The sequence below is a fragment of the Periplaneta americana genome, chromosome 13 (genome assembly GCF_040183065.1).
Source record: "Periplaneta americana isolate PAMFEO1 chromosome 13, P.americana_PAMFEO1_priV1, whole genome shotgun sequence".
In the NCBI taxonomy this organism is placed as follows: Eukaryota; Metazoa; Arthropoda; class Insecta; order Blattodea; family Blattidae; genus Periplaneta; species Periplaneta americana.
The window spans coordinates 106989069-107003605 of record NC_091129.1 but is presented as its reverse complement, the minus strand read 5'-3'; the positions used below and the strand labels follow the sequence as shown (position 1 = coordinate 107003605).

Below are 14537 nucleotides of genomic sequence, written 5' to 3'. Positions count from 1 at the left end.
AAATCGTCTGCCCAGGCATTCTGGGTTGCCAAAAATAGAGAATAATATTATGCATACAAGAATAATAACAGATTAGGATTACGGTAAGTAGATGAGTCAAATTTACGGGAACACAGAACGATACATGTTGTCTATGTATAATTTATATTACTTCTAAAATTATTTTAGAAATAATATAAATTATACATAGACTGTATTTATTACAATCATACACTAACGAAAAAAAGAGGGAAAATTATAATATTCGGTATAAATTGTTTTTCAGAATAAAATTACCTCAGACCCTTTAATGGTTGAAGTAATTTATTATTTTAGGAATGACGTCATGGATTCCAAATTTTTAGAGAGTGTTGACAGTTAACTGTGGGATGGTGCCCCCCTCACTTCGATCATTAAACCATGTACTTCCCAGGCGCCTTCCATCTGGTATTTTTCACAAAAATACGGAATAGTAGGCTCATAAATTCGTTGTTTCTCTTTGTTGACCTCAGATGGCTGGGTCTGGCTCATCTCAAATCTAACAGTTGTGTCCAGTATAAAGTCTTCACTATTAGTCTTGTCTAGAGCCACGATGTCCGTACTTGTAATTCCTCCTCCTTCAGACGCAACGCAGTGCACCTCTTCATAGACCTCAAAGGATGTTTTTCTAAGGGCCTATGCTATTAGTTTTCGTCTGGTCACTTTAATATCTGTTCCTACGATCGTGTTCTGCATGAATGTAGGAAATCTTTCGTTGTGAAATTATTGTATCAGGTCCTAACATAATTAAAGAAAAACGATCATTATAAAATGATTGATCATTAGTGCTTATATATTACACGCGGCGGAGGGCCATATTGATGGCAGTAATAAATAGAGAACTGCGAAATTAATGGCAGTGAAACGTGAAACCCCCGATAAAACATCCCCCGGAGCATTTCTATAGGTAGGAAAAATGTTGCGTTTACTAGCTGGGAACCAAACCCGTGTCGGCTGACCGATCTGTTAATGTGGCCAATTTAGGTTGGGGGCGGCAAGTTAATACGCCGGTAAAATATCTCTTTGAACATCGATTAGCGGGCACAATAGACGCACAATGTTGCACAACTTTGTGACAATGTAATGATGGTGAAAATATTTTCGACGTGTTGTTTATAGGATTCCGCACTCTTTTCAGATTGAGTAATGTATGAAGAGAACGGTCCTTCAGGATTAGGAAGCTTACAATAATTCTTTAATTTCAAATCTTATAAAGTCTTTATGGGAGGCGAATTTCAACATTTTTAGTCTCAGTTTCAAAATAATCAACTGTCAATTACATAATTGAAGGGACGAAAGTCAAAAGCCACACTTTAAAAAAAAATACTGTAGTATTTTGTGCGAATTGATTTCCTATACAAATGGAGAAGCTACTAGTAAAATACTGTATTATCAAATGTAACTCAACAAATGACAAGAGTATATGTTGAAGAAATTATGACACCGCACCTAATAGCATTGGACCAGATTCAATACGCTCTCCTGCGAAATCTTGTCTGTGTGGCTTAGGACTATATAGAGAGCACCCTAAGAAATATCGCTAATTTCAGGGGGTTATTCTATGGGATATTTAAAACAAAAAATTATAAGGGTGTCTGTGTAATTAAAGAATTTCAGGACAAAAGTTTAGTTAAATATTTCTAGGCTTTTAGGGTTCAAAGCGAAATAAAAATTGCCGCGGATTACATAATCGTTCTGAATTCATTGGTATAAAAACAACTACTTAGTACCAAGTGAAAAAGAAAGGCCCTAACTGATAACCTGTTTCCCCCCGCTTTGCTAAGTGTACCTCATTCTTCAAGCGCACACTACTTATTACAATCTTCACTCATATGCCTTGTATTTTTTTAACTTATCAATTAATGTATATTTTAAATTCTAAAGCAAGATTTAGTTACATACTTCACCCTTAGTGAAACAGAAACAAATATTGAACTTTCATTAACAATTTTTGTCATTTTTTTCTTTGCTTATATATTATTTCTCTCGTGTTATGTGTTGGATATTCTTAAACCCGTAGGTTTCCTTTGTAGAACACAGACTGCAGAAAACACTGTAAAAGTTTCGTGTAAATTGATTCAGAATTTTCAGAAAAAATGCACTTACTGTAAGTTTGAATAATACGAGTATCAACTTACGGAAAACTGCATTTAAAGAAAAGAAGGATGTATGAATTACATGCGCCGCCAAATTTAAACAGGTTATTTAAAGGGCTTATCTGCAGAGATACCCCCACAATAAATAAATATATATTAGTTTAAAAGAGGAAGTTTTGTACTTTTTTAAAACACAAAATAAGAAATCGGATTTTTGACTCCTAATAACTACCCGGTCCCCTTAATACAATTTTGCTAAGTTTTTCTTCTTGTTCAAGATAAAAATTGTTTCATATGAAACATTTCATAGAGTGTTTTGGGAAAGCCATTGATTTAATTCCCAATATATTATCAGTAAATTTAAGAGAGTAGTGTAAAGGTAATAAATGATTGAAATAATTATAGTTTTGTTCCTTAAATGTGCAAAAATTTGATCCGAACAAATGTAACTTTTCGTTCTGCAAAGGAATTTTTCAATGTTACATTTGTTCGGTTCAAATTTGTGCACATTTAAAGGACAAAACTGAAGTTCTTTCAGTCATTTATTATCATAATACACTGCTCTCTTAAATTGACTGAGCATATTGGGAATTAAATCAACAGTTTTCTCTAAATATCCTATAAAAGTTTCATAAAAAAATAATTTTTACCTCGAACAGGAAACAAAAACGCGCAAAATTGTATTAATTTTTTTATTTGAAATATTTCAAAGAATAATACCCTGCAATTAATGACATTACGTAGGTACATCCTGTATAATTCTCACCACTTCAATTATCTGTTATTCTTTTTGCTGCTCCTATTCTCCTTGTTTTTTTCTTCCAATCCATTTACTTGTTTCTTCCTCTTTCTTTTTGTTCTTATTATTAATGATTCTAGTTCACTAGATTAGGTCACCAGAGTTCTACTTTTGAGTAGTTACATTAGAGGCCGAAAAATTCAGTTAGTAGAAAAACTAGTTACGAACTGCAAGATTCTGGGTTCAATCCCAGATTACAACAATTTTCCATTTGTCAAAACTTACGAAACATTCCTGAGGTTCACTCAGCCTTATGTCAAATTGAGTACAGGACGTATTCCGCTGCTAAATGCACACAACCTCATTCCAGTGCGAAGTCAAGAAAGCCTAGAACTCTACCTCTTCATAGAAATTTATATGATACCCAGTCAAAAGCTTTATTTAAGTCGCTCAAAAACACGAAGAAAATCTGTAGTTTCATGAAACCGATGACTGAGTTTATAAAAAAGACCACGAGGGCGTGGTTGCTTGCGGTATGGCGGTATTCCTCAATAAAGACAAAAAACATTTTGATGTAAGCCAGAATGACGGAAAGTAGCGTCATTGCTTACAGAGACGCGTGAGAAGGTGGGTGTGATGTTTACAAAAAGGACATAATACGATGTTTTGAATTCTCGGCATCGCGGGTGTGATTCTATTTCCGCACTGCGAGCGAGCGGAGCCAAGTCGAGTTGGAGCTCTCCCAGCCATCTGGCCTGCCTCCGCGTCGCGACGCCCAGCACTGGGTTAGTAGAAGGAAAGTGCGCGTGCGAACGAGACGAACACGACCAATGTTGCTTGAAGACGTTGACGATATTCTGCCAGAGAGTACAAATATGCGCGAAGCTTTAAATTCTCCACGGATTGCTGACAGCTCCAAAAGCAAACCCACTGCGTCTGAAACACACGTCGACGCCATGAACAACTCCGAGGCCTGCGGCCCACGGACGCTACACCAGAGCAAAACCTGTGGCTGCATCTATGACGGAGGGAAATCCGATCTCGGAACTCGTAAACAGAAAGTCACTGCAGACGACTGTATGGTTCCCAGAGTTCAAAGTCTTGATTTTGCTCAAAACGGATTTGAAAGAAAACCTCGCAACATCAACGAAGGCCGTGTGCATCGCGATGTGAATATGAACGTGTCGGCAGGCGACAGGTCGTGTCCTCGTATCTGCATCGACAGCACGAGGGAGAATCGTCATGTTGTCACGGTTGCCAATGATGAGGGTTCGGAAGACGATGACGGCTTCCCGGTCATCAGGCTCAGACTCCGCAAGCCGCGGCACTGGAAATGGAAACTGACGACGTCGGCGTCTTCTCCAGCCATCTTCCTGCCTGTCATCCGACTGTTGGACGAGCGCGGAGACCTGTTGCTAGACACGAGAGAGAGATGTCTAGACAGCAACGGCAATGAAAATGACTTCAAGCCCAGCGTTGCAATACAAAGAACAAGATCCGATATCTCTTGTTGCTTGAGCAACGAGCCGGAAACATCGATTATTAGCGAGAATATTCAACAAGACGACATGGGCAACCTGTTGCTAGACGAGACCACAGAAACAGAAGAAACTGAATCGAAGAAGAAGACTAAGAAGTCTAAGTGCCTTGATGGAAGTTCCAGATCCATGGACAATGAAAAAAGTGTTGATGAGGATTCGAAAGCTGATGGTTTAGTATCGATGTCAGGTGAAGTTTCAAGTGGTAAAGGTGCGTCGAGGAAACTTGGCAGAAGTAAGCCACATCTGCATAGTCGTCGCACGCAGAGGAAAAGACATAACTGTGAACAATCTTCAAGCTCTTCTGATTCGTCCCCCGAGGTCCACAGGAAGTTGAGGCGTCGAAAAAAAGGTAGGATTCCAATTAACTATTCATTTTGATTTATTCCAGCATTTCGTAACTAAAATCGTGATCGACAAATTTCGATTTCATTTGTGCTTTAGGGTTTATTTTAAAATTTCTTCTCACTTGGACCTAAGCGTGATAGCGATGTGAAATCATATTTCATTTGTCTGGGACCTGTTGATTCTATGTATATATGGAGATTTTATGATATAATGTAAAGACCAAGCTTAATTATTACATCATTAAATGATCACACTTTTCATTCGAATCCACTTCAGTTAATGACGTAACACAATAAAAATGAAAATATGAAAGTGCATACCGGTGCCCTGTTCCCAAATTTACAACTGAAAGTTATTGTAAAGTATGGAATTGTATAATACCTTACGTCTATAATAAGGTTATGTTCATCTGCCTTATTTTCAACATCGTATTTAAGGAAATGTGACAAAAATTAATGTTATTAAATATTTTCCTGAAATCTGTTATATATTACTTTCCAATTTTAATAGCTTATAGTGTATTTTTGATAATATAATCCTGATTTTTGGCTCATTAGGCTTACGAATTACTACAGTACCAATTTCTTCAACAAACTGCGTGGGCAACAATCTTCCACGTCTATCCAGCACTTCTAAAACGTTCATTATATCTAAATTCTGTTTTAAATTATGAAATTTATCCTTTCTTTATAAACTCAATCATTTTTATTGTCATTCCTGTCACTTTCGTTGATGCTGGACCACATATTTATTTAATTTAATGAGCCACCCCAACTACGTTGTAACCGCCATAAGTTAGAATGTAACGTATAGAATTAAAAAAACAATGAAACACCCACACTCTAGAAGGTTTAGTTGTGTGTTATAAATAAATTCATATATTACGTAGATTTAATTATAATACAGAACTAACCTTCTTGAGTGTGGAAGTACTGTTAATTTTATTGATTTAATCGATTTATTTCTACAGGCAGAGTTTTAAGGCCATAAGGTCTTCTCTTCCACTCTACCAGTAGTCTATAAGAACACATAGCAAATACAGAAATAATAGCAATACAGGAACAATACACAAATAATAACAATAATAATAATAATAATAATAATAATAATAATAATAATAATAATAATAATAATAATAATAATAGCGAAAAAATACAAGTTTCATTACACGTAATTCTAAGAGTCAATTAAAACGATGCGAATCGAAGGAATTATTAAAATAATGAGGAAAAATTATGTATTAAAATAAAAATAATATATTACACATTATATTTTAGGAAAGATCACAGTCTAAGCAGTCTATGTGACAACCGGCTTTTGAAAGTAGTCAATGTCTGACAACCTCTTAAGGTATGACACAGGGAGATCCAATGACGAGAAATTGAAACGGGAAGTGTTATGATGAGGTATACTCAATGTGCCAGTGATCTGAGATCGAGTATTTAGGTTATGGTTGGAGCATAAATACATAAGAAAAGACGGCAGATAACTTAGGGTTGAGGTATGTAGTATTTGAAATAAAATAGGAAGACATGTAAAGTTCTGCAGTTGTTGAGTAGGAGCCAAGATAAAGATTCGAAAAATGATTAAAATTGATAAATCGTCTGATATTGCACACATATCTTATACACATATTATGAACACGTCGCAATTTATCCATTACGAGTGTACAAGTGTACTTCACTTGATAATTCCAACTTAATTCGTTATCAAAATACGTTCCCAGATTTTTCATATTTCTAGATTTTGGCGCTGACGGCGTTGTTGGGGTGACCCATTTAATTATATATTGTAGTGTATAATACTAATACAATTGTTTTAAAATATTCTTGCAATAGCAATATTAATTTCCTTTCATTGGTAAAGAAAACTGTATAATTGTACATGCATGAACTAATATTAATACTTTTGTGGATCAGAACAGTAGTAATTTCACTTGTAATTTGTGAGTATGGAGTAGTAAAGTACAGTTGTACACTATATTTTTCTGAAATACAATATTCATAATTGTATAAATTGAAGTGTTTCCTGGAATAACAACTTAACGTAAAGTTACAGAGTCGGACGTGTGACTTATAGAGATTTAAAAAATTGTATATAGTGCAGAAAATTGAAGTTTGCCTTCTATAAATTAAAAAATGGAATCTGACTCCTAGCTAATAATATAACTTATTATCTCATTGAACAAAAGGCAGATACTGAGTTTGCAAGTTAATTAGCATGAGAGTATAATGCTTAACCAGTTGCTGTTAGTGTAATGTGTAACCTAAACAATGGGTATTTTATGCATTGACGCTCTACAGTTCTGCAAAAAATCTCAAATCGCTGAGAAGATAATGCTCGTGCGTAAAGTTATGTAGGTCATATTTCACAATATATGAAGGCATTGTATTCAGTTTTCTAATTAAACTCAGCTGAGAAATGAGATTTTGAAATGCCTAAGGCTCAACAACGAAACTAATGAGTAGAGATAGGCAAGATATGAAATTTTATATTCTGAATTATTCCTGCTAGCGATATGGAAACAAAGATTTTTCACGATTCACGATAGGCCTATGCAGAATGTGATTAACTTCAAACAAATTTCAAATTTTCGTAATATTTTGATAAAATTTCCGTATTTCATAATAATCTCCATATATATATATATATATATATATATATATATATATATATATATTTTTATATTTTACAATTTTTCCCCTTTTCCGTTAATATTTCCGAAACGGGCGTTCCAGATATTTTAAGGAGACAATAGAGATGCTTTCCACGGAACACATGAAAACAGCAACCCCACCAACATTCCGGAAAATCCAAGTAGGAGTGAAATCTCCAAATTCCCCTTTACAATAATTGAGCTAATAGAGTCAATGAATTCGAGAAACCAGAACAAAAAAGTGCTTGTTATTCCACCTTTGCCAATTGATTCTTCCCAATCAAGTGAAAGTCTCTTCAGTGAAGCCTTGTCAACTTTTATACGTGTATAAATTAATGTTTTAAACGGGTTTGAACCATCAATTTTGCTGTCTACTTTATTTCTCCTCTTTTCCCAACTTCATGGTTTTCATCGTACATTCTTTCATTAAAGTTTTAAGCTCAAGGCATGTCCTTCAATGCAAATATAGCATTTTCCAATGTTTACTACTTTTCGCCTTCCTCTTTGTCTCCGCATGCGATCCATAAGTAGGATCTCAATGTTGTACATCATCTAATATTTTCTTCTGCCTCGAACTTTTCTCCCGTTCACCATTGCTTCCAGTGCATCCTTCAGTAGGCAGTTTATTCTTACTTATTGACTCAGCCAATTTCTTTTTCTCTTCCTGATCAGTTTCAGCAGCATTCTTTCTTCACCCACTCTTTTCAAAACAGCTTCGTTTTTATTCTGTCTGTCCATTTCACACGCTCCATTCTTTTCCATATCCACATTTCAATATTTTTAGTCGTTTCTCTTCACTTCGTCGCCATATCCATGTTTCTACCACAGTCTAGTATACAGTCACGAAGCTTGAGTTTATGATGGTACTAGGAACAATAGACTGTGCAGGTACTATTTCACACTCTCTGTGATGAGGCGATAGTAGCGATCCTAGTAGTTAGCAACTATCTTTGAATGCATATTTACTACGTATTGAGCTTCGTGACTGTGTATACTAGATTGTGTTTCTATCCCATGCAATGCCCCTTCACACAAGGAACTTCACTAGTCTCTTCCTTAGTTCTTTTCCAGAGATCCGCCGAAGATACTCCTTTTTCTATTTTCCACAAAAGCTTCTAATTAGTGTAGTTCGAATATAGTCGTTACACTTCAAAATCTCTTTTCTTATATAATAATGCAGTGTTATAATTGTCAAGCGGTCGAAGTTGGATTTCCGGTGTTGGCGTGGATAATTTATCTTCCGTCCACGGGACTGAGTATTTGTCCGTTGTCTTGTGACTGTCCTGTGATATCTCTGCGATGGCCCTGTGCCATGCTGATCCCATGACCAAGAAGGTCGTATTTGTGAGGTATTTGGTGTAAAATTAAATGAATTTTCGTCTCTTATCTGTAATGGAATGTGAATATGAGAGTTTGATCAAATGGGAGGTTAAGCAGGGAAGAAAGGAAGTATATATAGAAAATAACACATATATTAGCAATTAAAATTACGTCTTACTTTTAAAAACTTTTCATATCTGTTCAGAATTCAAGACACAGCCATACGAATTTGTTCACCAAAATTACTTCAGGGGTACGCTTTTAAGGGGAAACATCACGAAGTTTCTAAAAAAACTTTTTTGCTATTGTGCCAATTTTAATGATATATTTGGATATGTTTAGATTACACTGAGAAATAAGAGTACCAAGTTTTGAATCTCTATGATGAAAAGTTTAGAAGATTTTTTTTTTTAATTTTGAGTGTTAATTATGACCTCCAATTTTAGAATAAAATATTAACAGAGATTTATGTGCTTTGGATTTGTTATAAAGTAAAATCAGATAAACAGTTTCAGGTATTAATTTTTTTCATATACCAAGTTGCATTGTAGATACTTAATTTTGAATTTGGATATTTTTAAGTTCACTTAAATTTTTAATTTACAAAATCATACATCTGATTTTTTTACTTTAAAAACTGACACTGAAAGCCATTGGCTTACTACATAAGACAAATAAATTTTAAAATTTCGAGGAAGATTGGGTCATATTTACCGCAAGAATCAAAGGTCAAACATCTTTAAAAAATTGTCGTGGAAAATTGAGTTTAGTAGCAGGTATTTAAAGAACCTAATTTTTATCACATTTACAAACAGAATTCGGTTATATAGACAAAGGAATTATCAAATACGCCAAATTTAAAACAAATATTGCCCGAAAAATCTATTCTTACTTCAGACTGTCCTCTCGAGTACAAGGACAACTTAGTGAATCATTCCACGTAATAAAATATTGTATCAAAAGTAACTGTTTACCTCGGTCTCCTTTAATAGTAAAATTAAACTTTCGAACTCTACTGTTCTTCCGCCTTGTGCTTAATTTTTACTCTTCTTGCAGCATGAATGAAATTTTTTGGACGCTGCTAACAGACAAAATCTACAAACAAAATTCACGATGTTGCTGACTCTATTACACTATATGATTCAGTGGAATTGAGGGTTCTTAATTACATTTTCCATTAATATTTACTGAGTGCAGTACTACATTCGTGTTACAGAACTGTGTGAACTTTTCGGAGGGAACCTTTACTCTGTGAACGCAGAGGCCAATGTCAGCTGCGTGCTCACCACACAAAGGCTATGCTTTGTAACCTCTCTTTATATGTAGATCAAGACCCCAGGGCACTGACGAATAAGCTTTGTCTAATTTCTTGTCTTTCAACTGTGATGTATGCAGCGAATAAAATGCAGCTTCAGGGGTTCACCGAGGTGAAATTTCAATTTTTTAAGAGGACACTCCACTAAAACGACAACTTGTCTCCAATAATTTTTTCAACCAAATTTTGAGAGCATGTTTACTATGTAAAGGACTAACAAAATCTAAATTTTGAACTCCCAAATATTTTTGGCTTTTTGTTTTTTTTTTTCTATTCTTTTCAGAAATATTTTCTCAATTTTTAAGCTTCTTTTATTTTGTTACATTCACAAGACATAGAGAAACATTTCAATGGATTCATTTTATGAAATATATCATTTATTCACTTTGAAATTTTTTTTTGAAATTTTAAAAATGTTACTTTTCCTATAATTCATTAAGAAAAATATTAATAAAATAAACTAGCAGCATTTCTCACAAAATAAATGCATATAAACATGCAGCTACCTGAAGTTGAAAAAATCACAAATTTCGGGGAAAGATAAAAAACAAAAACGTGACAATAGAGGTGGCAGTCAGAGTGTCACTTTTAAAATGTTATTTAAAAATTTAACTGACCGAATTCAAGGGGGGGGGGGGGAATTCTTGTTAAGCAAAAGTTTCTGCATTTTTAAAAGGAAAAATGAAAATTAGTTTTTTTTGGCTCTAATCACTTCCCAATGCTCTTAAGGAACTTCATTTTTCATCCAAGGTCCAGATTATACTTCTACTACAACATTAATCAAATGGAATGCGCAACCCATACTTATTATGTTGGCGGATCCATGCTCTTATTTTTGTATTTAAAGAGGTTATGTGAATTGCAGAATTTCCTGAAGAAAATCGCCCAGCCATCAGGATATTGTCCCTTTACATAGGTAATTATAATAATGACTGTGACATATTAATTAATAAATGAATTATGTATTTTGATGTTTTATTATTTCAGTGATTTATATCTCTATACAAGGGGCCGTGTTAAAACAGTTACTGTAGATACTAGATTTTGGTATCAGACTGACTTGGAAAAGATTCACTTGAAACGTTTCTTAACGTATAAAAGCTTAACAAAATATTGATCTAAATTTTAATTTAATAAAACTTATTCGTACACAAGTGGGGATGGTTAATAAGTGCGGGGAATATAAGGACAAAATAGTTAATTTAATGTAGTTTAAATAAAGTGATGATACCAAGTGTGATATTAATTTCCAAAATAATTCCAATTTTCTGTATTGATGTTGTTATTCATTACGATTTCAAACAACTCACTGACGTCATATTGATATGTGAATCGTTTCGACTATCAATTGTATTGATTTGTCGAGTCTAGGCCTCATGGAATGAGGAAACAATAAATGAAATAGTTAATGAGTAGGTTTCGCCTTGTTAAATTTAAATTCGAGGTGTATGAAGACAGAAATGAAAATGATTATCAAACTTTTATTTCAAATTCCAACCTAGCTCACAATAACAATCACGAACAGCATCATTGTAGGAATTCGATTAATTATCTGTCTCTTTTTAGCTTGGAACCCAAAACATGGAGCTTAAAGGGAATTACACAATAGTGTCCCCTTTCGAAACGTAGTTTTCAGTTGCTTCATAACATAGGCTGACTGCGAAATCTAGAGTTCATCGTAACTTCAATATAAAAGTCAGCGTCTCTCGAAATATACATTTTAAGTCTGCGTCACCTTTAGCTATTTCTAGATAATTTTGTGACACCAGGAATGTTACACATTTGAGACTCAAATGAGAACGGTATAAAAAATGTGTCAAGAATCGGATTGTCGCCTAATAAGTTGTATGTGAAACATCAAACACTAAAAACTTTGTGTCTTTTCGACAAAATTGTAGCACATTGCATTAAGTTTCCGTAACATTTTCAGTTTGCGGTAAACCAGACTGTAGGTTTAGGATAACTAAAGTATGATATTATATACTTGAGATTCTAACGTATCTAATCATCTGTGCATCAATCCAGTATTTTTATGCACTGTTCTATGAGAGTTAATTATACCCATATAGCCCGTAGTATATCATATAATTCAATTTAGCTATTTGTGTAGAATAAAATTAGTTCAAGAATATAAACTCTGAACAGCATCTACATTAGTGACATCCAGAATTGAATTGTTAAGAAACAATTACAGGATGTCACTTTCCTGAAGCTCATTTAAACTTCATGAAGCTAAAACATCCAGTTTGACGGAGTTAAGCCATTCCATTCTCTTATTAGGCACCACTTACAAGTTTCAGCCCAAAAACAGGCTTACTGTGAATGAATGGATTACATATCAAAATGTTTTTTTTGCATCATCTTGCTATTTGATGTACTTACAGCTATTGTTGACAGTTGGATTTAAGTCTACAACATGCGGACTGATTGCTAGCGAAACAAATTATTGTTACAATTCACATAGGCCAGGACATAGGCCTAACAGAACGAATGAATTACAGCCAATTTTTCCATAACTCTTCAATATTTATGTCCACAGACATGTAAGAATCTTCGCTTTCAATCATCTTGGTTACTATGGTGTATCGGATGTAGCCTACAGTATGCGGCAAAACAAAAAACACTTAAATTTATTTAATTGCGTTGATACAGTATGTGTTCAAAATGTGTACCATCACGTGCCACACATTGTTCATAACGTTTCTGAAGATTTGAGCATGTTGATGAACAAAGATTGCTGTAAGGACACAAAAAATGACGTTATCTTCTCGCGTAATTCGGGAATATATTTTGTAGGTGAGTCATCTTTCTGTCTTGAAAACTGATTCTTTCAACATGTCCTATATGCAGGCATCTGGGGCTGTGAGATCCGGGGAGCAGGAAGGTTGCGGAAATGGACTTCCACGAGAAATTAGGCGATCTCAAAAGTGTCGTTGCAGAAGGACAAGTGACTCCCACACGGTGTGGGCTGTAGTTCCATCTCGCTGCATCCATTATCGTTGGAGGGGTAAGTTTCTGGGGCGACAAAAACGACACAAATCCCGTACGAATGGGAAATAATGAGGTCTCTGTAGAGTATAATATGGTCTACTGTTTTTGTATTCTGTGCAGCATCCTCGACGAAATAAGAGCCAAATATTCCATGACCGGACACGGCGCATCAAATCGTAACCAGCGCACTGTGCAGTGGTTTATGTTTAATGACATCAGGCCGTTCAAACCGTAAAAACGATTATGTCTTTCATCTGAAAACCATATGTTGCAGACGAAATCAGGATCCTGATACGTCATGGACAACACTGGGCTCTCTCATCCCTTTCTGTTAGATGCTAAGCAACTTGAATGCGGTATGCAAATCCTCCCAGTTCTTTTAGCATCTGCCGAACAGACCTGTCGCTCGAACCAAGTTTTAGTGATGTTCGTCGTAGACTACGCTTAGGGGACTATAACACCTGTTGGAGAAGTCGATTGTCGTTAGTGGTGACGGTTCTTGGGCGCTCTGTTGTCCCCTTTCGTTGCCGTAAGACTGATCCTGCATGACGGAACTTGTCAACGACAGCTAACATTGTTTTGTTTTTGGTGCCTCAATAAATCGCTTCTCATACTGTTCTTTAACGTGAAGCAAACTTGGCCCATTCTGACGTCCTGCTCAGTAACTATTATAATATACAATAAATAAATACTTCGTTGCTAGGAAAACGTGGACAGGAGATGAGCAATTTACGCCTCAGTCGCCAATATCATAAACATTATTAAAATATCTGGGACCATTTACATGACCACGGGCCATCTACGACGTACGACGGAGGCGAGATCTCGAAAATGATAACAGCGGCATGCTGGTATACCCACAGATCCTAACACTCGTTATGACCACAGATGTTAAAGCGTGCATAAATAAACTTAACAAAATAAAAATACTCCCTTGAATGTATAATAGTGATATTAAACTAAAATGGCGAAAAATCAACTAATCCTATTCTTGGGGTTATTTAGTTAACTATTGGCCTAATGAAACACTACGCAAAGCCATTGAAGAATAAGTTTACTCCGTACTTTTAGTGCAAAAATATCATAAAAATTATACAGTATTTACAATCTTAAAATCATTGTATATTGCAAAAAATAGTATGCAATACATATGTTAAGTGCGTAACAGAATTTCGGAAATAAAGAGGACTCCACTTCGTCTCGTCTTTTCTAACTTTTTCTCGACACTGTTATAATGTACTTATCATCCTCCCACCGCGATATGCTACTCGATACCCATATGTAAGACATAGGCTACATTACTCGTATGTTCCGATTACGTTACCTTACGCAGCTTACACTATTTCTAGATACCGTTTTAACTCTTGTATTTTCATTAACGCTCGACTGGGAATAGTCTGATGAACAGAAAAATGAGCAATCTGTTCAGTAGAGAATACGTTAGAATAAACTTCAAATCCACGTGATGATCATATTACATATTATATTGACAGTATGTAGAAAACTAGCAAGACCG

At 35.0% G+C, this 14537-nt stretch overlaps 1 protein-coding gene across 1 annotated transcript in view; it reads left to right on the top strand.

Annotated features, from left to right (window-relative positions):
- Positions 1 to 14537, top strand: part of LOC138712207 (tyrosine-protein phosphatase non-receptor type 13-like) — a 1532948-nt gene that overhangs the window by 1266809 nt on the left and 251602 nt on the right. The gene's annotated exons all lie outside the window — the stretch shown is intronic.